We start from the raw sequence: 26,061 nt of genomic DNA, 5'->3' as shown, positions 1-26,061 counted from the left end.
TATGCATTTTGGACCGTCAAAAAAATGGAGTACGTTCACTTGCATTATTTAAAGGAGGAGGCCTGAAATGAAATTCTAAAAATCTTAAATTCTGTTTTGATGAAGAAAGAAACTCAGATACATCTTGGATGGCCTGAGGGTGAGTAAATTATCAGCAAATTTTTATTTTTTGGTGAACTATTCCTTTAATTGTTATTATGTCTTTCTTATATATATATATATATATATATATATATATATATATATATATATATATATATATATATATATATATATATATAGGACTCACATAGGCTGTATATACTGTATGTATACTTTAACATATTCAGTTCAGTAATGGTTTAAGGGTTCACTTCATGTTTATTATTCTTTATCATTTATATTATAACTTTATGATTTAGCTGTGCAGCAATTTTAGTGATCTTATATAAATAGTTTAGACGCTGTGGATAAAAAGCATCTGCAAAATGAATATATACTAATGATATTACTTTCTTCAGAGGGGCACCTAAGCCCAGGAGGCCAAAGGGGCAGTGGCTTGGGCCACTTTAGCCACCCCCCTGTGCACATCCCTGGTTATCGGAGAGAAACCATGGAGGACGGCAGTTTCATTCTTGCATATTTCTTGGAGAACTCTTATTTTGACACCAACACAGATACCATAATCTCCATCACCATGTTGAAAGTTTTTGTCTCCTCACAAGCTCAGGTATCAAAATTATCTCTGTGTTTCCCAGTCATAGTCATGACTTGACGGGGCGTACATGTATTTGTTCCAAGAAAACTTGTATGATAATTCCGATAGCACATGAAGGCAGCATGAGACACGAGGTTCGTTCGAGAGCAAAATCTGCATCAGCGGTGATCACCTCGAGGTGCATGCCGCTTAGAAATGTGTCAGAGTGTGGTCCGACTTGCTCTGATGTCATACTTAAGTATGCCAAAAAACTCTAGTTTTTGTGGTTTCTCTCCCCCGACTGCGCTGACTAAAGGCATGATGGGAAACGACTTTCTGACAACAGCTTAATGCTCATTGGCTTAAACAACCATGATATTTTGTTCTCTTCTAAAATGCTTGATTTTTTTTTCTCTAATATGTTTTATGAGTATAAATGATATGTGAATATTCCCAACACTCTGACAGTGTGATCTGTGAACGGAATATGTAATTGTTATCATATTTCTGAAATATCTAAAATGTGTGTCTCTATTAAACTAAAAATGGATGGAAAGACACGTCTTATTGGGGAAATTAAATAACAGGTACATTGAGTGTCTTTTTCATCATATTTATTTTCATTTTAAAGCAACAGAATTTAAATTATATCCACTTTATCACCAACAGCGCATGAGCGTGAATCCCGTGATATCTGCCATTGATCTCGAAGGTGAACGATCCACTATGAGTACTGAGAACTGTCCGACTTGACAGCACATATTTCACTCCTACCCTGACTACAGCCGCCTACTCTCGTCTACTTTCAAGGCAAGGCGTTTGGCATATCGAACAAGCCTAAGCACTCATAACATAAAAGACGGTCATCCAGAACACCTTAGCAACCACATAGCAACACACTAGTAACCAGCCACAACACCCTTACCATGAACCAAAACCTCCTGCCTAGCAATATTCTAGCCACCAGCCATGACACCCTAGCAACCATCAATCAATCACCCAAAACACCCTAACAACTGCCTAGGAACCACTCAGAACACCTTAGCAACAACCCCAATAGCACATGTACATCACCCATACGTCTATTCATTGTGTGTGTTCACATCTGGAAGATATATTTTATATGTTTGTTTACTCATATGCAATACGTCTATAAGATGTATGTCAATAAGTATATCTCGCATATCAATACGACTTTCAGAAATTGTCTTTGAGACATTTATGATAATGTTTGTAAATCTGATCTTTTTAAGATGTGTATCAGATGTTAACTAGATTGTGATGCTATCCAGATGAAAAGATCTAAAACAGAGATCTCGGAGATGTACATGTGCTATCTGGGAACCTAGCAAGGCCTACATACCTGTATACTCAAACATCAAATCTCTTTTAAGACTGCCAAAGTATTCAAACTACAAGGCCTATATGACTCTCAAACTACAAACAATTTTTTAAGGTGCACTAATTAAGTTTTTAGCACCCTCTTATTCATCCCATTAGTACCTAATTTTGATTAATTAAAGCATCACAACAAGTATAAGGGCAACAACATTAACAGAAAACATATCTAAGCAGTTAGCGAGTAAACTACCTCACAAAACAAACTTTTGCCGTGTAAACATCTGTCCTCGAATGCTGCTGGTTGGAAATTTACTGTGATGACCTAAGATTTTAGCGCAGCCCTGGTGCTTCTGCCTTGAAACTTCTGGTGCTGCAAAGCTGCAGCTGTTTTTGACGTTGGTATTGTGACTGTGGTGACGTATTAGCAGCTAAATGAGAAGGACGTTTCAGACAGTTATGCAATTGTCCATTATAATTTAATATAAAGGGAAGCTTTGAAGTTCATTGATTCTTAACGCCACATCACAATTTTACGTTATACATGTATTTCCCTTGAGTGCCAGTAAATGAGAACTGTTCAAGCTGTGTGTGAGGTGGTTAACACAAAATATGAACAATCAAAAAACCTCTATTGTAGTTGAATGTGTTTAGATTAAAGCACTTAGGGTGCTCTATTCAATGCAAGGTGATTTCAGCATTAATGAATAAACAGGAGTTCCCTCTTGGTCTTTTTGACAAGTGGCACTTGTATTTGATTTGCAAGACTAATTTACAACTCTTTCAGCCAGGCTTTGCTTCCTCTTGAATAATAGATATTTTAATACAAGGGCAGCTGAATAATTGACATGATAGCAATTTGTTTGCTGCAGTTTCTGGCATCAGGCCAAGACTCATTTCACCTCTAGGCTATTTGGGGGGGGGGGGTCGTTGGGGTTGTTAAGAGAACCCTGGTGTTATGAATGATTGTCCAGCTGTGATCTAGGGCAGGTCCTCAATTGAAATTTAAGGTGCCTCAAATATTCTATATAAACATAATATCCACCCTAACCCTAACCCAACATTTCCTAACCTAACCATCAGCCCTTAAACCCAACTCTTTCCACAAATACACAGATGAGCCAAAACATTATGACCACCTGTCTAATATGCTATTGGTCCTCTGCATGCTGCCATAACAGCGCCGACCCACCGAGGCATGTACTCTACTCTAGATTTTACCAAATTAATTTAAGTTCATATAACAATACAAGATCAAATCCATTCAGACAAATAATATTTTGTTGACATAATGTTATTTTATTGTGTGGTTTATTGGTTTTCTTTTCTTTTTTTGCCTCCACTTCATCTAATAACATGGATCCTATCCTCAGACTTAACCCCTATTCCTAACCCTAGCCCTTAATTTCCAAACCTAAACCTAAGCTCCATTCCTTACCCCAGCCCTAACCTCAACTGTCAGATACTAACCCCTATTCCCTTACACCTAACCTTAAAAGGAAAGTTCGCCCAAAAATGAAAAATGATTTACTGTCATGTTGTTCCCAACATGTATGACTTTTTTTCTTCTGTGTAACACAAAAGTAAATGTGTTCCACAGTAGAAAGAAAGTCATATGGATATGGAACGACCAACATAATCACACAGGAAATAGACATGCTGCTTCCAAAAGTTCATGCACACTAAAATCAACTCCATTGAGCCGAATTACTGACAAGCACCATCCCCGATTTGATTTTGCATCAATTCACGTGTGAACACATTTCCCTCTAGCACTACTGATAATGGGTTGCACGAGCAGCCTCTGAGACACAGGCTCTGGTCCTGTGGAAAATAATAATTTTCACATAAACAATGATGAACTTGATGCGGAGGCTGCATTTTCGCTCTAAAATTACATTTTCACTCAACTGATGGTTAGTTTTAGGGTTTGGTTTAGGGTTACAGTTAATTAAATTTGCATTCCTGCTGACTGCATTACATTACATACAACTAAAAATACAACTTGCATTTAGTGCCACTCTGTGGACATTTTACCTAAAAACTGGAGCTCACACATGCCCTAACGTTGAACAACATTTCCAGCTTCAGCCACTGATTCGATTTTTCGGTAATTACACTCCTATTTCAACAGCAAAACGTTTGACCTACTGTAGCTGAATTCACAGAGTGATCAGTCTGGGAACGACATGAGGGTGAGTAAATTATTACAGAATTAAAATTTTTCAGGTGAAAACCCAACTTTCAACAGAATCCCAACCCCTACCCCCACCCTTTTCCTAATCCAAACTCTGAATCCCAATACAGATACTATAGAGGAGAACCACAAATATTGACAGTGCTAATCTGTTGATGAGGACTCACTGTTCAGTAACTTAATGCTAACAGTTAACTTTGCTTAAAATCAGGGGAAAATTAGAGAGTTTTGTTTATGCCCTCAACACCAACCATAAACCATAATAGCCCTTTTCCTATATCTAAAATATGATTGATAGATAGAAATGTTGATGCAGGTTGATACACAAATAAGTGCTTAAGATAATGTGTTAAACTGCTACAACTGATGGAGAACTCTAGATAAAATGAAACTGTAACACTTCAATGGAAATGAGGAGGCGAGAACCAGCTTAACAATATAAATAATATTTGAATAATAAACTGAACCAAAAAGACAAACGCAAACAGGTGTCAGACAGCTGTCCGTAACTCTCTCTCTGTTGCACTGCCGTCTCTGAGCGGCCTTATCCCTCTCGGGCTTAATCAGCCTTATTAGGGGCCGGGTGTGTGGAATCACGACCCCGCCCCGCCCTCCGCCCTGCCACAGAAATAACTGATTAATAAAAATAAGTCAGAAAGTTGAGAAAACACACGTTTTTTTGTTCTGAATCCACTCACCATCCTCCCACACCACACTCATTCTCTCCGCGGAAAAAAAGGCTTGCTGGCCTCCACAATGGCTGGAAGCAGTTGTCATGGCAATACTATGACAACGCCTTAGTCCATCTCATTAGTGATGCTATGACCACAGTGAAACATGACACTCTTATAACAGAATGATATCCTGCCAAGAAAGAATGTATCTGCAGTCTGTGCATGTCCAGCCATGCAAATGTCACAATTTTAGTTAATGTCTTTAGTAGCTAAGAGAAAGCATAGGCCTATAAAATTTGCTTCTCATATGTCTGTAAACTTGCCTTTATTTTATTGTCTTAAAGATCTGCCCTGTAATTTGACAACATATTTCACCTGCACATTAGCACAGTAGTCCCTTTAAGATTTTTGTTTTTTTTTGTCAGTGCCTAGGTAATAATGCTATGGCCACTTTATACAGAAAACAATGCAAGAGATGACTCTATATAAAATTCTCTATATTACAAAGCTCTGTACATTATTTTAAATCAAAATCAGCAAAGACTTCACATCAAAAAGACGGGTGCATCACAATAAAAAGGTAGCCATTTTGGAAATTATATTACAAAGTCTTCTACTACCAGAAGAGCATGGAAACTTTCACCAGGAGGCAGTGCAAATCTCGTACATTGCATACAACAGGTTTTTCAGCAAAGTTTTGATCATGTTGATGATGTAGAGGCTTTAGAATGTCATGTATCAAATATGATACACACAGCATGGCTGACAAGAGTGGCTCAAAAAATATAATTAGAAATATGAAGGCAAAAGGGTCCTATATCACTGGCCTCATTGGCCTGGTCCGTAATACACCTATGATTGTAGTGTAATGTAAATAATAATAACTACATTTACCTGCCTGTTACTTGTATATATATTTTATATAGTGATGTCAGGAGAGGGAAAGTGCCTTACAAAGATTGATCAAGTGGGGATGGCAGTGTATTGGTTAAGGATCTGTGCATCTAACCATCTGCTTATGCAGAAGGCACTTAACCCCATGTTGCTATTGACGGCTGTCCCTGTAAAGGCGTACTGCAAGCCCTGAAACTTATAATCAATTTCCTACAGGAGAAAGGATGGGAATGTAGAATTCAAATAACAGACCAGGACCATTTTATTCATCCGCTTATACACCTTGTGCAGTAAATCCTCCAATATATTAAAGAGCTGTTTCAGAGACGCAAGATGTCTTGAGGTACAAAAGGTAAAGAATGAGGAATGGAACCAAGAGTGCAATGTAATGAAACTTGTATCTGTCTGTCACATCCAAATACACGTCTAACAAGGCCACATGCTGAGTTTGCACACTTCACCCAACAGAAATATCTGACCTTCTGAAATAAAGGGAGGGAGGAGGGGAACAAAATTCTGTTGGAGGCAGAGACAAAAACATCATTGAGCAGGGGACCAAGAGAGACATGCAGCAATAAGTGGGTGTCTGGGAGAGATTATTTAAGGGGAACAAAAAGAAAGACAAAACTATTGCAACTGCAATATACTTTCCTTTCCATGTTGAAAAGTCAACATTTTGCTACTGAATTTTCCAGTACCCTGATATCGACCCCGTTCTGCTTTATTGAGTTACTGACAAGCAGCATCTCGTTATCATTTTTTGCATCATTTCAAGTGTTTACTAGGGGTTTAAATATTTGCACTGACAATGTGAGTTTGACAAATTTGCCATGCATTGTGAAATTTAATCTTGATATGATTCGATTATTTTAAAATGATTCATAATTATTTAAAAAACTATGCAGAACAAAATCCAAAGTTTTTACTGAACGTTATTAATTTAGACAGCACAGACATGAACCAGGCTTGAGTCACAGATGCATTTAGGACCAAGGAGGTTTGGCTTATGTGTGGCTCCATATACAAACAAAAAAATAATATTGTATCAGACTAGGCCTGACTCATTGCCTGACTATCAGTATAAATCCCAGCAGTCTGTGAAATGGTGGAATAAAGGCAATGTGCATATTTGGTCAGCTCTGGTCTTACTGGGTTATGAAGAGCAATGCAGCAGAACCATCACAACTCAAAAAGTTCCTAGTGAAAAAAGTAGAAAAGAAAGAAAAAGAAAAAGAAAAAAAAACACTTTTATTTTATCACTTTTGTTACTAATAGTAGCAATAAATGTTAACTCGGATAACATTTGTATTTAAGCAAATTAATGTAGAAATATTACAATTGTGATGAACTTATAATTGGGGCATCACAATACTAATGTTAAATGCATTATAGATATGAATGAAGGATAACTTAAAGCAAAATAATGACTTGATGCAAACACACACACACACATACACAAACAAACGATTTGTAAATTGTGGAATAAGCAATGTTTGTTTCAAAGTACACTGGACATGTTGTTACTAGTCCTTAAGTGCCAAAGAAAATGGAAGAGCACTAGGGCTGCAACTAAAAATTATTGTGATAATCGACTAATCTAACGATTATTAGAATGATTATTTGACTATTCCAGTGATTTTTGCAATGATTAATCATTAGCTCTTAACCGACAATTCAGTTTGTGCCTTGATTTATGAGGTTGAATTAAACATGTACTTACTAAAACTAAAGAAAAGAGGACGAAAGCATCTTTAAAAAATACAACTAAATGGGGGCCTGGGTAGCTCAGTGGTAAAGACATTGGCTACCACCCCTGGAGTTCACTAGCTCACTAGTTCAAATCCCAGGGCATGGCATGCTGAGTGACTCCAGCCAGGTCTCCTAAGCAACCAAATTGGCCCAGTTGCTAGGGAGGGTAGAGTCACATGTGGTAACCTCCTCATGGTTGCCATAATGTGGCTCGTTCTCAGTTAGGCACATGGTGAGTTGAGTGTGGTTGCTCCTCATGGTTGCCATATTGTGGCTCGTTCTCAGTTGGGCACATGGTGAGTTGAGTGTGGTTGCTGCAGTGGATTGCATGAAGCCAATTTCAATATCTTCTGCAGTATAGCTCATCAAGTAAATGTACCATGTTTTGAAAGAGTAGGCCAAAAAAGACTAATTAAAAACATATTTTGTTGCATTGTATAATGGGCTAAGACTACCTTACAAAAATCGAGAGTGCATGGCAAATTTGCCACCAACTTGCCGCAAATTCGCCACTGATAATTTTCATAAGCAAATGAGCTTTGCGGCAAACTTGCGACAAATTGTCCATTGTTGCCAAAGGTTTGCCAGAGGTTCACCACTACCAGCAAACTCCTGGCAAACATTTGTGGTGAATCAAAAACTAATTTGCATGTGAAAAAACCATTCTGGCCATGGCAGAACACTGACATTCCTATCTTGCAGGAAATCACGCATAGAATGAGCAGTATGGCTGGTGGCATTGTCATGCTGGAGGGTCATGTCAGGATGAGCCTGCAGGAAGGGTACCACATGAGGGAGGAGGATGTCTTCCCTGTAACGCACAGCGTTGAGATTGCCAGCAATGACAACAAGCTCAGTCCGATGATGCTGTGACACACCGCCCCAGACCATGACGGACCCTCCACCTCCAAATCGATCCCGCTCCAGAGTACAGGCCTCGGTGTAATGCTTATTCCTTTGATGATAAACACGAGTCCGACCTTCAGTGAAGAGCACATTTTGCCAGTCCTGTCTGGTTCAGTGAAGGTGGTTTTGTGCCCATAGGCGACGTTGTTGCCGCTGATAAGGACCTGCCTTACAACAGGCCTACAAGCCCTCAGTCCAGCCTCTCTCAGCCTATTGCGGACAGTCTGAGCACTGATGGAGGGATTGTGCATTCCTGGTGTAACATGGGCAGTTGTTGTTGCCATCCTGTACCTGTCCCACAGGTGTGATATTCGGATGTACCAATCCTGTGCAAGTGTTGTTACACATGGTCTGCCACTGCAAGGACGATCAGCTGTCCTTCCTGTCTCCCTGTAGTGCTGTCTTAGGTGTCTCACAGTATGGACATTGCAATTTATTGCCCTGGCCACATCTGCAGTCCTCATGCCTCCATGCAGCATGCCTAAGGCACGTTCATGCAGATGAGCAGGGACCCTGGGCATCTTTCTTTTGGTGTTTTTCAGAGTCATTACAAAGGTCTCTTTAGTGTCCTAAGTTTTTATAATTGTGACCTTAATTGCCACCATCTGTAAGCTGTTAGTGTCTTAACGACCGTTCCACAGGTGCATGTTCATTGTTTATGGTTCATTGAACAAGCATGGAAAACATTGTTTAAACCCTTTACAATAAAGATCTGTTTTTATTAAAAAAATTTATTGATTCATAAATGAACACAAAGAAAAAAACAACACATATATATATATATATATATATATATATATATATATATATATATATATATATATATATATATATATATAGTGAATCAATCACTTTTAACATTAAATCCCCATTATATCACCTCCCCCCACCAAACTCCCACCCCACCCTAACCCCCCACGAACACCCCTGTGGTCAATAGAATATAGACACACACACACACACACACACACAAAAAAAGAAAATACAATAATCAAGTATAATTTAAAAAAAATAACTAAACTCTAAATTACTCCCTCCACCACCCCTCCTCGAAATTCCCCCAAAAATGCTTAGTAATTGCCCCATTTCTTATTCAAAAGATCCCTAACTCCCATCCTTCTGCTTGACCCCTCCTCGAAGGCAGCCACCCTCCCAATCTCCGTGCACCACACTGGGAATGAGGGTGCTCCATCTGACTTCCATCTCCTCAAAATAACCTGCCTACCAATCATCACACTGGTCAAAACCCAATTTTTTATGTATTTATCCTCCAAATTTATGACCTCCACATCTCCCAAAATACAGAGTCTGGGGCAGAACGAGATTTGAGTGTTCAACACATCACATACAAAATTTTGCACCTTCAGCCAAAATTCTTGGATCTTATGACACCCCCCAAAAAAATGGGTGATGTCTCCATCTTCTGAATGGCATCACCAGCAGATGGGTGTGTCCTTAAGGCCAAGCCTATACAATTTAGAAGGGGTCCAATAAAATCTATGTAAAATCTTAAATTGCATAATGCGAACCCTTGCATTTCTAGATGCAGACTTAATGTTTTTTAGAATTCTAGCCCACACTCCCTCCTCCAGTAACAAATGTAAATCTTCCTCCCATAATCTCTTGAGAGAATTTAAAGCTCCGTCCCCCAGACTCTGAATTAGCAGGGAGTAATACACTGATGCCTCATGACCCTTCCCAAAAGCAGCAATCACCACTCCCAGAGTATCTGCCATTCTAGGGGGGTGCGTGCTACTCCCAAAAACAGTGCAGAGCAGGTGGTGCAGCTGTAAATACTTATATAATTGAGATCTGGGAATCCCAAAATGTTGAATAAAATTTTCAAAAGGCCATGTAGCGGCCTCCTAGGCCTTGACCAGGGGCACCTCTCTAACAGACATTTGCAGAGCAGTGGGCTGGGCAACACCCAACATCTTTGCGTGGTTCTACAATCTCCGGGTGGAACCGGTTTGGTCCCTGTAGTGGCACACACAAGCAGGTAAGTCCGGGACAGCCGGCCAGGTGTATCGCTTGCGCATAGCGCCTTTCACCTCCCCTGAGCTGAAGACGTGCACCGTTAACTCCCAGTAGTGTTCACAAACTGTGTTCCCTGGTTGATTTCCTCCGAGCCCTGTGGCAGACGAGTTTGCGGAGACACTCGCTGCCAACTCAGTACATGTGCTAACTAAGCCCTGTACTGGGGTAGGTGCTCCGCAAGTGGTACATGCGACGTATATCTTCCGCTAATTCGTTTCCCTGTTGGCAAACTGCGTCTTCCTTGGGCAGAGGCCCCTCTGCCTCAGTCACCATGCTTGTAGTAACTCCTCCCCCATAGGGTAGGACCTACCATGGGACTTCCCCACATGGCATACTTCCGACATAGCTCGGCAAGGCCATGTGACGTATTTCCACATAAAGAAATAACCTTCCTTCTTTTTATGGGGTGCCCCAACCCATTCACATTCCACATGGAGAGAAATAACCTACTCATATTAACATTTGACATATTGCTATAATAATAAAAATAAATTGTGTGTCAAAAACAAGATTATACAGACCACATTCCCCATTTCACAAACCCCGAACTTCCCCCCAAACAAAGCAAACAGAAAAAAGAAAAACGTGTGCATTAACCCTGTGCATGACAGCACCAACCGGCGTCAATCCCTCTAAACTCAAAAGGTCCATGTACGCCTACGAGAGTCCCCGCGACAACTTTGCCATCGGATTGCTTAAGTCCGGTGCTTCTGCACAAATTTTGTGAGGCAAAATTACATAACAGAAAATACTTTGTAAAACAGACCCCAGCCAACAGGCAGAATAAACACAAAGAACATGCAGATTCATTCATAGAACTGTCTCGAAGGTGTGTTCCTCCACAAAACAAACTCCAGCTGATATAAAGCCATTCAGTTTCCTCAGACAGACAGACAATTGTTCAGTGAGTCGACTGTTTATGAGTACAGCAGATGACGTAATCATTCTAATGTCCTTTAAAAATACTCCACAAAAACAAACTCCAGCCAACAGGAGGCATAAGCACAAAGAACGAACAGATTCATCCACAACTGTCCCAAAGCAGTGTTATTCCACAAAACAAGCTCCAGCCACTAGGCGGAACCAGCACAAAAAAACAAAAATAAAACAGGCTTCCCAGTTCCTCGGATGATCAAGAGTCAAACTCACTCGGAGGTCGTGCAAAAAATAAAAATAAATAAAATAATACATTAAAAAAATACACCATGACTTACTCAGCCCGTCAACTTTATAAAACACGTCCTTTATGTGAGCATGTAGATGGGTGTGTCCTTAAGACCAAGCCTTTGAGGTCATCCATAGTGTCCATTCTCAATCTGGCCAGGAACTTCAGTGTAAAAACGATCTTCCGTCAATGCAAAAGTTTCTTGAAGGAAGTGTCATTCCACAAAACAATCTCCAGCCACTAGGCGGAGCCAACGCAAAAAGAAACAAAAATGGCACCCAGCTTCCTCAGACAATCAAGTCACTAAACAGCGAGTCAGTCCACTAATATAAGAAACCTCAAATGGCTTACTCACTCCAATGTATTTATGAAAGAGAGTGCCTGTTTGGGACATGTAAATACTTTGCTGCCATCCTTGGTGTCTATTCTCAGTTTGGCTTCCATTGATTTAAGAGTTTCTTACATTCCTTGAACTGATCGCGTTTCTCTCTTGTCGAATTCGCAAAGTCCAGGAACAAGAAAGTATTGTGATTCTTCCAAGAAAGCTTTCCTTTGCTCCTTGCCTGGCGCAACACAAGATCTTTATCGGATGATCTCAGAAATGTGGCCAGCATTGATCGGGGCCTGTCTCCCTCAGCAGATCTGCGAGCCGGGACTCTGTGAGCTCGCTCGATTTCCAGCTTATGGCCTGTTATGTCGAGCAGACTCGGGAAGAGCTCATCAAGGAATTTCACCATATCTCTGCCCTCTTCATGCTCAGGAATTCCAACAATCCGTATGTTATTCCTTCGGCTCATATTTTCAAGATATTCCAGTTTTTCCAAAATGTGTTCCAAGTCTGTTTTGGACGCGGGCGGATTAGCGGATAATTCCCTTTCTGATGACTCCAGATAATCGATCCGTTTCTCAACATCTGCCACTCTTGTGACCAACTCAGATATTTTTGTTTCCATCGCCGTAACCGATCAACGTATTACAGCGAGATCTTCCAAGTCAGCAACAACCTTCGTCAGCATCACCGAGATGTTGGACAGTTGATGCTGAATTTCTTCTCCCGATGTGCACGTAAGTGTCTTTTCTTGTCTCCAGAGTCTGAGAATTTTGACTTCTTTGCCATGTTTACCTCAAAAAGCAAGTATGTAACTGGGTGTAACAAATCTCACAGAATTATAACATGAAAATAATTTAAAAACTAGCAAAGTGTGCGGAGCTAGTCGCTCACACATCTGCTTCTTGCATGGCGTCACGTGTCCCCCCTACAATAAAGATCTGTAAAGTTTTTTGGATTTTTACAAAATTATCTTTAAAATACAGTGTCCTGAAAAAGGGATGCTTCTTTTTTTGCTGAGTTTATATTATAATTCAATACATCGTGCGCCATCACATTACCTCAAGTAGATATAACTGCACCAAGTGCGCGCGAGGGATGAGCGTCTCCACAAGCGAAAGTCCATCACCTGTGATCAATTTCAAACTCTTGCGCTGTTTTTCATGTGACTCATAGAAGTGGATCCACATAGTTAAATGCTAGTTTCGCAGTTAGTGCTTATTTAAAATCAAATAAAATCAAATCACTTTTATTGTCACACAGCCATATACACAAGTGCAATGGTGTGTGAAATTCTTGGGTGCAGTTCCGATCAACATAGCAGTCATGACAGTGATGAGACATATACCAATTTACAATAACATCAAATTAACACAGCACAATTTAAAGTCTAATATACACATAATTACACACAACAATATACAAATAATAACATACACTGTACAGTACAGGTGCTGGTCATATAATTAGAATATCATCAAAAAGTTGATTTATTTCACTAATTCCATTCAAAAAGTGAAACTTGTATATTATATTCATTCATTACACACAGACTGATATATTTCAAATGTTTATTTCTTTTAATTTTGATGATTATAACTGACAACTTAGGAAAATCCCAAATTCAGTATCTCAGAAAATTAGAATATTACTTAAGACCAATACAAAGAAAGGATTTTTAGAAATCTTGGCCAACTGAAAAGTATGAACATGAAAAGTATGAGCATGTACAGCACTCAACACTTAGTTGGGGCTCCTTTTGCCTGAATCACTGCAGCAATGCGGCGTGGCATGGAGTCGATCAGTCTGTGGCACTGCTCAGGTGTTATGAGAGCCCAGGTTGCTCTGATAGTGGCCTTCAGCTCTTCTGCATTGTTGGGTCTGGCATATCGCATCTTCCTCTTCACAATACCCCATAGATTTTCTATGGGGTTAAGGTCAGGCGAGTTTGCTGGCCAATTAAGAACAGGGATACCATGGTCCTTAAACCAGATACTGGTTGCTTTGGCACTGTGTGCAGGTGCCAAGTCCTGTTGGAAAATGAAATCTGCATCTCCATAAAGTTGGTCAGCAGCAGGAAGCATGAAGTGCTCTAAAACTTCCTGGTATACGGCTGCGTTGACCTTGGACCTCAGAAAACACAGTGGACCAACACCAGCAGATGACATTGCACCCCAAACCATCACTGACTGTGGAAACTTTACACTGGACCTCAAGCAACGTGGATTGTGTGCCTCTCCTCTCTTCCTCCAGACTCTGGGACCCTGATTTCCAAAGGAAATGCAAAATTTACTTTCATCAGAGAACATAACTTTGGACCACTCAGCAGCAGTCCAGTCCTTTTTGTCTTTAGCCCAGGCGAGACGCTTCAGACGCTGTCTGTTGTTCAAGAGTGGCTTGACACAAGGAATGCGACAGCTGAAACCCATGTCTTGCATACGTCTGTGCGTAGTGGTTCTTGAAGCACTGACTCCAGCTGCAGTCCACTCTTTGTGAATCTCCCCCACATTTTTGAATGGGTTTTGTTTCACAGTCCTCTCCAGGGTGCGGTTATCCCTATTGCTTGTACACTTTTTTCTACCACATCTTTTCCTTCCCTTCACCTCTCTATTAATGTGCTTGGACACAGAGCTCTGTGAACAGCCAGCCTCTTTTGCAATGACCTTTTGTGTCTTGCCCTCCTTGTGCAACGTGTCAATGGTCGTCTTTTGGACAACTGTCAAGTCAGCAGTCTTCCCCATGATTGTGTAGCGTACAGAACTAGACTGAGAGACCATTTAAAGGCCTTGCAGGTGTTTTGAGTTAATTAGCTGATTAGAGTGTGGCACCAGGTGTCTTCAATATTGACCCTTTTCACAATATTCTAATTTTCTGAGATACTGAATTTGGGATTTTCCTTAGTTGTCAGTTATAATCATCAAAATTAAAAGAAATAAACATTTGAAATATATCAGTCTGTGTGTAATGAATGAATATAATATACAAGTTTCACTTTTTGAATGGAATTAGTGAAATAAATCAACTTTTTGATGATATTCTAATTATATGACCAGCACCTGTATACAATACACACAATATAGATTTACATGACCTGCTTCTTTATTATTAGAACTTCACTTAAGGATGCATTAAAGATATTCTGCCTTTTTAGACGCTCTAACATGCTTTTCTCTAGTGGATAACCAGCTCCGCTTTATTTCACAACGACACTGCTTCTGTATTATTTCGTATTTTTTTAATAATTCCCTCATACTTTGCGATGTACATCACCTTTAGCTGTTTGGAAAGTTTGTAGTGCATCTGGACTGTGAGCTTTGTCTTCTTCCTCTCCTCTATCATGCATTCAAGCTTTAGTGCTCCACTCGAGCATCATCATTAGAGTTTTATATGATCTTGTGTTGCATTAAATGAGATCAAACGACTATTCAACAACTAATATTTTTGTAGATAATTTTTTATTTTCTACATTGTCAATAACGTCGACTAATCGTTTCAGCCCTAAAGAGCACTAACCTTTTCTTGCTCTGTTTTTGCTCTGATGTGGAGAGGATGGCAGAGACTGGGCAGATATGTCATTGGGGTTATCAAGTGGGCTCCTACCATCATTAACATTTTGCTGATTGGCCCACGACGTCTCCAGTAGGTTCAGCAGTGAGTTCTGGTGTCCCAGAAACCACTCCCATCTGCCCAGGCTATTCACCTAGGGTCCCAGCTGAGGTTGTTTCTTTTCAGCCAGAGCCACTGGCTACCCTGTTCTGTGGCCTCCGCTGTTGTCTTGATGGTCTGTTGTAGCACCTTCCCCCCTAATTTCCAGGTCCTTAAACAGCCTTACGAATGATGTTGCCACGAAGCCCCAATACCCAACTTCCACCGGACAGACCTTTGCTCTCCATCCTCAATGTTCCGCTTCCGCTGCTGGTTCCATATATCGAGACTTCTTACTTCCAAAGGCTTCATCCAGATTGTCATGCCCTCTCTGGTCTCCCCATATCGAGCCATCACCCGCACTCTCTGACACGCCTTCACTCATCAAGGACTCTATATAATCTCACCTCATTCACCCAGTCTGGATCGAGTCACCATCCCTTATTGCACTGCTAATATCCCCTATATGTTAGCAGTTGTTGTTATTCTTCTTCGTTTAGCCTTATGGTATTCTTCTTTGGTTTACCTTTAGTAGTGCTCTGTGTTTTCTTTGTAGTTTTTAATATTGTTTTTGACATTAAACACACTGCACTTGGGTTCACTCCAACTCCTGTCTTTGTCTCTCCTTCCATCCAAAGCTCAAATGATGAGCTCAAATGGTACTATGAGTTCCACAAAGTAAACAGTGAGTGCTGAGTTGGACCACAACACCAGATCTGGCCTCAGGTTGGTAATGGCTATCTCTGATGGAACTGATAGCTAACGGCCCACGTCCACCAGCATTTTCCAGCCCCAGGCTGTTTCCAGCTGTCCAACCATGGTTTTGGGGGGAACTTCTGTTTATTTTCCTCTTCTCATACAAAAGTACTAGGCAGTGTTGGCTTTGATGTTCTACGAGGGGGGAAAGGCATTAATGGCTGACCTATTAGTTTCGAGAGTTGCAGCCAGGCCCTTGAGTACTCGGTTACATAGGTCGAACAAATAAGGAAAATTATCCTACATGATTCCATCTCCCATAGGTCCTTCCAGCTGATCTTCCTACTCTCCACTCTCTCCCAATTCGTCCACTGCAATCACATGGCTTCAGCTTCACTCTGGGATTTCCATTTCCCACTCCATGCTCACTTGTGAGAGAAATCCTTGGAGAAACGCATGTCTGAATGATGCTGGATTGAGAGAGAATACTGATGCTTTGATAAAAAAAACTTCTCTCTGCAGGTAAAATCGTATAACTCAGCACTTCACTCTGCTTACACAAAACATTGATGCTCTGACTCTCATAAACCCCTCTTCATCTCGGCACTTGCGTGCATCTCACAGCAGCTGGGTGTTAACAGCTCCAGCAAACGCATCGACTCGTTTGCTCTTCAAAACTTGAGACTTGTCCTTGGCATTGCATTCATGATTGTATTCGCAAGCGCAATGCTCTATCAGTTGACCTACCATGCAATTTGATTGTGCCTGAATAAACTTTTAAATGTAGTTGGTTATGTAATGTAAACATTAAAATGAATCTTTAAAATGTGTATACCTCTTGTGTTTATTTCACCAGGAAACTGCTGGCATACATACAATGAGCCATGAAAAAAAACATTTTAGTCTATGAGACTGGGTTGGTTATCCACAGTTTTCTGCGATTCCCTTATTCCTTTCCCTTACATCATTTTAATGATGTACAAATTAAGAAAGCAGAAGAACTCACTGAAGCTGCATATAAACATTCTTAAGTAAGCTTAATTCAGTCTTTTTGTTTTTTAATATGGTGCCCCTGTTCTTATTTTGACCATCTGTACCAGGGAATTAAGGAGAATTGTTGGAGGCAGTCATTTAGTCTGTCACCCCTACTGCATTCTTAATCGGTGAGTGTGACAGACTTCTAACAGAAGAGGGTGAGGTTTTTAGCAAAAACAATTGGTATGTGTGACAACTCCTACCAAAATTTAGTTGCTTCACTTTGGCTAGTGGGAGAAACTGTGAACAGCAGTGTTTCTTTGGAAACTGAAATGAATAAATTATAGATTGTGTAACTGAGATTAAATCACGTTTGCACTAATAAGAAATGAATTAGCAAGGAACAAACAAACTGCACATGCACTGAAAGAGAGAGATAGAATGTAAGAGATATCATCTAAGGACTCAAGATGGCGCCGAGTATGGCTGCTGCGTTGCGAGCTCCGACACAACCTGGCAGTGTTTTGTTTGTTTTGTTCATAATTCTTATGTTTTTTGTCTTGGATGTTGTCTGCCTTATTGTCTACGACAGACAAACACTTTTGGACATTGGTTCAGCAATTTCACACCGTAAACCGGACTTCAAATTCCTCAATGCCGACCCGCTGTTTACAAACATGCAAGCGGAGCCCTTTGTCTGGGCAGGAGGAAAAGGGGAAATAGAGCCAGCGTCCTCATCAGAGTAAGATGCCATGCAAATCGTCCCCCGCTATGCAGTATTCTACTGGCAAATGTTCAGTCTCTGGATAACAAGCTCTGCGAGCTGAAAGCGTGGATCTCTTTCCAACGAGAGACGAGGGACTGCTGCATTATCTGCCTTACGGAAACTTGGATGTCTGCGGAGATTCCAGACTCAGCCATTGAACCCGCGGGGTTCTCTGTGCACCGAGCGGACAGAGTGAAAGACCTCTCAGGTAAAAGCAGAGGTGGTGATGTATGTTTTATGATCAACAAATCCTGGTTTGATCAGAGGAACGTACATTCTATCAAGTCTTTCTGCTCTCCTGATCTGGAATTTCTCATGCTTCTGTGTCGACCATTCTGGCTACCGAGGGAATTCACAGCGGTCATTATCAATGCTGTGTACATTCCCCCACAAGTCGACACAGACCGGGCACTCAAGGAACTGTATGGGAGTATAAGTGAGCAGGAAACCGTGCACCCTGAGGCCGCGTTCATTGTGACCGGGGACTTTAATAAAGGCAGTTTAAAATCAGTCGCACCAATATACCACCAGCACATTAGTTTCAACACACGAGGGGACCGGGTTTTGGACCACTGCTACTCTCCCTTCCAGGATGGCTACAAATCCTTCCCCCACCCACCATTTGGCAAATCAGAGCACTCTTCCATTCTGCTTCTGCCCGCTTACAAGCAGAAACTGAAACAGAAAGCACCCACCCTCAGAATGATCCAGTGCTGGTCGGACCAATCAAACTCTATGCTGCAGGACTGTTTTGATCACACGGACTGGGAGATGTTCCGGTCTGCCTCTGATGACGACATCGAGCTTTATGCTGATAGCGTAATGTGTTTCATCAAAAAGTGTGTAGAGGATATTGTTCCGACCAAAACAATATGGATCTACCCGAACCAGAAGCCATGGTTAAATAGCGATGTTCGCGTGGCACTTAATGTGCGGACCTCTGCTTTCAATTCCGGGAACGGCAAAACGCCAGTACAGGAACAAGATTGAAGGACAGTTTAACACCACCAACTCTAGAAGCATGTGGCAGGGAATTAACATCATCACGGACTTTAAAGGGAATAAAAACTCCGCCATGAACACCGCTGCCTCTCTCCCGGATGAGCTAAATACTTTTTATGCTCGTTTTGAGGAAAATAACACCACCCTCATGGAGAGAGCTTTCGCGGCCGAAGCTACAGAGGTTAGTTCACTCTCCATCTCTGTAGCGGATGTAACCCGATCCTTCTGACAGGTGAATATCCGCAAAGCCGCGGGCCCAGACGGCATTCCGGGCCACGTCATCAGAGTGTGTGCGAACCAGCTGGCTGGCGTTTTTACGGACATTTTCAACCTTTCCCTCTCTTTGTCTGTAGGCCCCACATGCTTTAAAACATCCACCTTTGTGCCTGTTCCAAAGCAATCAAAAATAACTTGCTTAAATGACTGGCGTCCTGTTGCTCTGACCCCCATCATAAGCAAATGCTTTGAGAGACTAATCAGAGATTACATCTGCTCTGTGCTGCCTCTCTCTCTTGACCCATTGCAGTTTGCTTACCGCAACAACCGCTCCACTGATGATGCCATTGCATCTACAATACACACTGCTCCCTCCCACCTGGAAAAAAAGAACACTTATGTGAGAATGCTGTTTGTAGACTACAGCTCAGCATTCAACACCATAGTGCCCTCCAAGCTAGATGAGAAACTCCGGGCTCTAGGCTTAAACAGCTTGCTGTGCAGCTGGATCATGGACTTCCTGTCAAGCAGACGCCAGGTGGTTAGAATAGGCAGCAACATCTCCTCATCACTGACCCCCAACACTGGAGTCCCACAGGGCTGTGTTCTCAGCCCACTCTTGTATTCCTTGTACACACATGACTGTGTGGCAACACATAGCTCCAATACCATCATTAAGTTTGCTGATGACACGACGGTGGTAGGTCTGATCACTGACAATGATGAAACAGCCTACAGAGTAGATGCACACTTTGACACACTGGTGTCAGGAGCACAACCTCTCCCTCAACGTCAGTAAGACAAAGGAGCTTGTGGTGGACTTCAGAAGAAAAGACAGAGAACACAGTCCCATCACCATCAATGGAGCACCAGTGGAGAGAGTCAGCAGCTTCAAGTTCCTGGGTGTCCACATCACTGAGGAACTCACATGGTCCATCCACACTTAAGTCGTTGTGAAGAACGCTCATCAGCGCCTCTTCTTCCTGAGACGGCTGAGGAAGTTTGGAATGAACCGCCACATCCTCACACGGTTCTACACCTGCACTGTAGAGAGCATCCTGACTGGCTGCATCTCCGCCTGGTACGGCAATAGCACTGCCCACAACCGCAAAGCACTGCAAAGGGTGGTGCGAACTGCCAGACACATCATCGGAGGTGAGCTTCCCTCCCTCCAGGAAATATATACCAGGCGGTGTGTGAAAAAAAGCTCATCAGAGACTCCAGCCACCCGAGCCATGGGCTGTTCTCACTGCTACCATCAGGCAGGCGGTATCGCAGCATCAGGACCCGCACCAGCCGACTCCATGATAGCTTCTTCCCCCAAGCAATCAGACTTTTGAACTCTTGATCTCCAACGATCAAAATACATCAGCACTGCACTTTATCACATTAAGTGCCACGCGAACATCGCTATTTAACCATGGCTTCTGGTTCGGGTAGATCCATATTGTTTTGGTCGGAACAATATCCTCTACACACTTTTTGATGAAACACATTACGCTATCAGCGTAAAGCTCGATGTCGTCATCAGAGGCAGACCGGAACATCTCCCAGTCCTGTTTGTTTGTTTGTTTTTTTATCCATTTTATTATGTTTTGTGTAAAAACAATTTTTTTACTGAAGTTGGGTTGTCCAATCAAATAATGACTAAAGAAATAAGAGATGTATAAAATTGTGGCTGATATGACTTTTTCATTCATCACTTCAAATGGAAGGTGAAGTCAAGTGCATTGTGGAGTACAGTACCCATTTAGTAAGTCATCCAGGTATACTACACATACTGAATGTGTGTATAACATGCAAAGAGCATACCATTTACTGCAGAAACAGTAAGAGTATTATGGTAGTATGTTTTTCCAAACAGTCTATGGCAGGGAGGAGGGCAGGGCTGGGTCGTGATGCTGCACACCCGGCCCCTAATCAGGCTAATCAAGCCCTCGAGAGGGATAAAGGCCAGAGTTCCAGAGAGAGAGAGAGTTACGGGCAGCTGCCCGGCATGTGTTTGTGTTTGTCTTTTTGTTTAAGTTAATCATTAAATGATTATGTATGTTGTTAAGCCGGTTCTTGCCTCCTCCTTTCCCTTTTACCTTGTTACACAGTCCCTGTATACCAAGGCATAATACCAAGGTCGTTATCAGGGGTGACAACAAGGAACATAGTTCTGGGAGCTGTGATGATGGGGGGCCTATTAGGTCTGCTATGGTATAGAACAGTGGTTCTCAACCCTGTTCCTGGAGGCCCTCCCAGCACTACACATTTTGGATATCTCTCTAATCAAACACTCCTGATTCAACTCATCAGCTTGTTAGTGGAGACTCCAAGACTTGAATTGGGTGTGTCAGAAAAGGGAGATATACAAAATGTGCAGTGTTGGGGGGCCTCCAGGAACAGAGTTGAGCACCACTGGTATAGAATACTCATTAGGCCCAGGGTAAAGGGGGCCTGGGCCCCCTAAATGTACGTGACACCCTATCTAATACCTCATTGTTTAATGTTGATCATTATTTACAGTGGGGTCCAAAAGTGAACTACTACTGAATACTGAATACTGCATTTCTATTGCAAATTATATTACCAGCATAAAAATTGAGCGAAAAATAAACATTATTTTCAGATTTTCTTAGCATTGAGTATGAACCCCATTAGCTGTAGCGACAGCATGACCTCAAGATTGCATGGACACAAGATTGTGTGAAACCTGATGATCCATGTTATCCCAGCTTGATTTAATGTCACAAATTTGTTTACTTTTTTAGTTATCTAAATTTTTTTTTGCAGAATATCTTCATTTTACATAATAACTTTTCTTTGCTTTACATCTTTCAAAATGCTAAAACGTTGTTAATTTACAGGTTTAATAAAAAAATAAATACAAAAAATTAAAAAAAGGATTTTCAATGTGGTCTCAGACTTTTGGTCAACACAGTATATTAGAAAACAAGTAGTTTTATATATGTGAAAACGTATTTACCTTCAGAGAAACTAGGTGGTTTGCTCCAATCAAAGAGGAGCAGTGACACCAAGTCTTTTTTTATTTTAAACACTCTGAGCTCAATTTAAATGCACTCTATGATCAATATCTGGAAGCTTTAACTCTAGGGAGTTTGTCAAAAAACCCTCCATGCATAACTTACCCCTTATTCACTCTCCCTCTAGCCAGATGGGAAAGCAAGGTCACTGCAAAGATATGTCTGCTGATAGCCCTGTCTGCTGCCATCCTCATCTCTCACCTTGAGAACAATCAAGGCCTGCCAGGAGCCCTGATTGATCTAATGCAACTGCATAAGCTTCAAATCAAATCAAATCACATTTATTGTCACACAGCCATATACACAAGTGCAATGGTGTGTGAAATTCTTGGGTGCAGTTCTGATCAACATAGCAGTCGTGACAGTGATGAGACATATACCAATTTACAACAACATCAAATTAACACAACACAATTTAAAGTCTAATATACACATAATTACACACAACACACTATACAAATAATAACATACACTGTACAGTATACAATACACACAATATAGATACACATTCAATAAAAATAAAAAAGTATATATAATAGTATATATAGAATGTACAGTAGGTTGTATTGTACTGTATTGACATTCAGACTGTCGGTTGATAGTAAGTTTTTAAGAGAGAATATATATATATAATAATAATATAATTTATGACAGTCCGGTGTGAGATATAAGAGTGACCCAAACAAATATTTATATATTTTTTTATAGATGACAACTAAACTCCATTTGCTGAATTAAACATACAACATGGTGAGGTCATGTGACATCTATGTAGCATATACATATTATTTGAAATGGTATCACTTTACATTAACATTCCCTTTGTTATGGGTTTATAAAGAGGTTCATTAGTCAAGTCATTTTTATTTGTATAGTGCTTTTCACAACACACATCGTTTCAAACCAGCTTTACAGAAAATTATGTTTTAAAAGAAAATACAGCTGTAATATCTTAGAGTCATCATTGTGCGGTTTGATAATTTGAATATGATAATTTGAAATTTGTGCCTTTAAATAAATAAATAAATAGTTTAAATATTTATTATCAATAGGCAGTGGTGGCTCAGTGGTTAAGGTACTCGGTTACTGATCAGAAGGTTGGGGGTTTAAGCCCCAGCACCACCAAGATGCCACTGTTGGGCCCTTGACCCTATCTGCTCCAGGGGTGCCATATCATGGCTGACCCTGCACTCTGACCCCAGCTTAGCTGGGATATGTGAAAAAAAGAATTTCACTGTGTATGTGTGATAAGTAATTATAAACATTATATTTGTATTTAGACCCTCAGTGAGCAAGCTAAATGCGACTGTGGCAAGGAACATAAAACTCTATATGATGTTGGTTAATAGAGAAAATAACCTTGGGGAAAACCAGTCTCACTGTGGGGGCCAGTTCCCCTCTGGCTAAACAGCATGAATATAATACTGATATTAGTTATTTATGTGTAGTACAAGTCATGGTTTAAAGTTATTAAACTAAGTAAATGTTAAAGGCCAATGTTTAAACAAAAAAATTTGTATGAACTGTAAAGTTAATTACTAAAGTCTTCGAAGTCCATCCTAAATTAACTGCAGAAGTGCACACAGATGCATTGTCCTTTGTTATTTGGCTGATGAAGGCTTTAGTTGGCAATTAATTTATTGTCTTTGTATTCCATTTTAAGAGTGTAGTCCATCCTTTGACCAAGGTTATGCAGGCAGAGGTCAGTGAGGTGCTCTGCAGTTCAACTGGCAGCTTGTGGCAGTTCATTTTGGTGAAGTCCATCCTAAGTACAAGGTTCAGGCAGTGACCAGTGAAGCATCTCATGTCTTACAGTTGGAGTTGGCAGCAGTACATACTCTGTGAAGTCCACTGTAGTAGACTGAAGTTATATCTGGTCGGCACAGGCTGCAGTTAGTCGTCATCACTCAGCAACACGTAGCAGAGGGAGTTGGACATCAGGCAGGACCGGATCTGGATCTGGCAGGCTTTGGTAACCTCAGGATATGTTTCTCAAGGTTGATACAGCAAAACAAATAGAATAATATTAGCATAGATGCCACTGACTTTAAAGCAGAATTATAGACTATGAGATGTTTTTCAGGTTCTGGCAGACTTGACAGACCTGCAGCATAACTATAAATTGATAGATAAATTAGGTGTATGCCTGGCTGAATAGATGAGTCTTTAGTCTAGACTTAAACTGAGAGAGTGTGTCTGAGTCCCAAACAATGCTAGGAAGACTATACCATAGTGTAGGAGCCAAAAAGGAAAAGGATCCATCTCCTTTTGTGGATTTTGATATTCTTGGTATTATTAACAGGCCAGAAATTTGCAATCGTAGTGAACGTTGTGGAATATATATATAGCATGATAGAAGACTGCTTTAAGTACTGTGGAACTAGACCCTTCAAAGCTTTGTTAGTAATTAACAGAATTTTAAAATTAATATAACATTTAACAGGTAGCCAATGTAGCGATGATAAAATTGGGCTGATATGATCATAATTGGGCTGAGTGGATGGTCAAAAGTCTGGGAAAGTGATCTGGTGTCTCTTAGTGTTGGTACAACAAGGTGCCACTCATTTGCTGACTGTAGTTTTCTGGCGGGAACATAACTCTGCAGGAAGGATTTTAGGTAGGCTGGAGCTGATCCAGTGACTGTTCAGAGTGCCAGCATCAGAGCCTTGAACTTGATATGTGCAGCAACCGGCATCCACTGTAGAGGGACAAGGAGGGGTGAAACATGCACTCTTTTGAGTTTGTTGAAGACCTGATGTGCTGCTGCATTCTGGATCATTTGCAGAGGCCTAACTGCACATGCAGGAAGGTCGGCTAAAAGAGCATTACAGTAAACCAGTCTAGATATGACGTGAGTGAAGAAGGAGTTGTGTGGCATGTTCAGAGAAGAAGGGTCTTATCATCTTGATGTTGTAGAGTGCAAATATACATGATCTGACTATTTTTGAGATGTGGTCATTGAAATTTAGTTGTTGACAATGGTTAATCCTAGATGTCTGACTGTTTTGGATGGTGTTATTGTAGCTGAACACAGCTGAATGGTGATGCTGTGCTCAACAGCAGGGTTGGCTGGAAAGACAAGGAGCTCTGTCTTCACTAGGTTGAGTTGAAGGTGGTGTTCCTCATCCAGGCCGAGATGTCTGCCAAACAGGCCAAGATCCGAGCAGTCACTGTGGGGTTGTCAGGCTGAAAAGATAATTAGAGCTGTGTGTCATCGGTGTAGCAGTGGTAAGTGAAACATGTTCTTGAATGATGGGTCCCCGTGATGTTGTGTATATAGAGAAGTGGTCCAAGCACTAAGCCCTGAGGTACCCCAGTAGGTAGCTGATGTGACTTGGACACCCCACCTTTCCAGGCTACCTTGAAAGACCTACCTGAGAGATTGGACTTGAACCAGGCAAGCACATTTCCTTTGAAACCCAGAGTAGAGAGGGTGGACAGTAGGATCTAATTGTTGACTGTGTCAAAGACTGCAGAGAGGTCCAGCAGAGTAGGACAGATGATCTGGAGCAAAGATCATGAGAGATGATCTTTTGAAGCCAGACTGATTGTCAGCTAGCAGCTTCTTCTGTGAGAGAATGGCAGAGATCTGATTGAAAACTACCCTTTCGAGTGTTTTCGCCATGAATAGGAGGAGAGAAACTGTTGTGCAATTTTTTATTTGTGTGGAGTTAAGCGCAGTCAGCGAGGTGGTAGAAGGTGGAGGGGGAGGACAAAGGAGTGTGTTAAATGTCCTAAATAGTCAGTGTCTGTGGTGTTGTCAATCTT

This window comes from Myxocyprinus asiaticus, chromosome 31, assembly GCF_019703515.2.
Source record: "Myxocyprinus asiaticus isolate MX2 ecotype Aquarium Trade chromosome 31, UBuf_Myxa_2, whole genome shotgun sequence".
Classification (NCBI taxonomy): domain Eukaryota; kingdom Metazoa; phylum Chordata; class Actinopteri; order Cypriniformes; family Catostomidae; genus Myxocyprinus; species Myxocyprinus asiaticus.
This window is presented reverse-complemented; position numbering follows the sequence as displayed.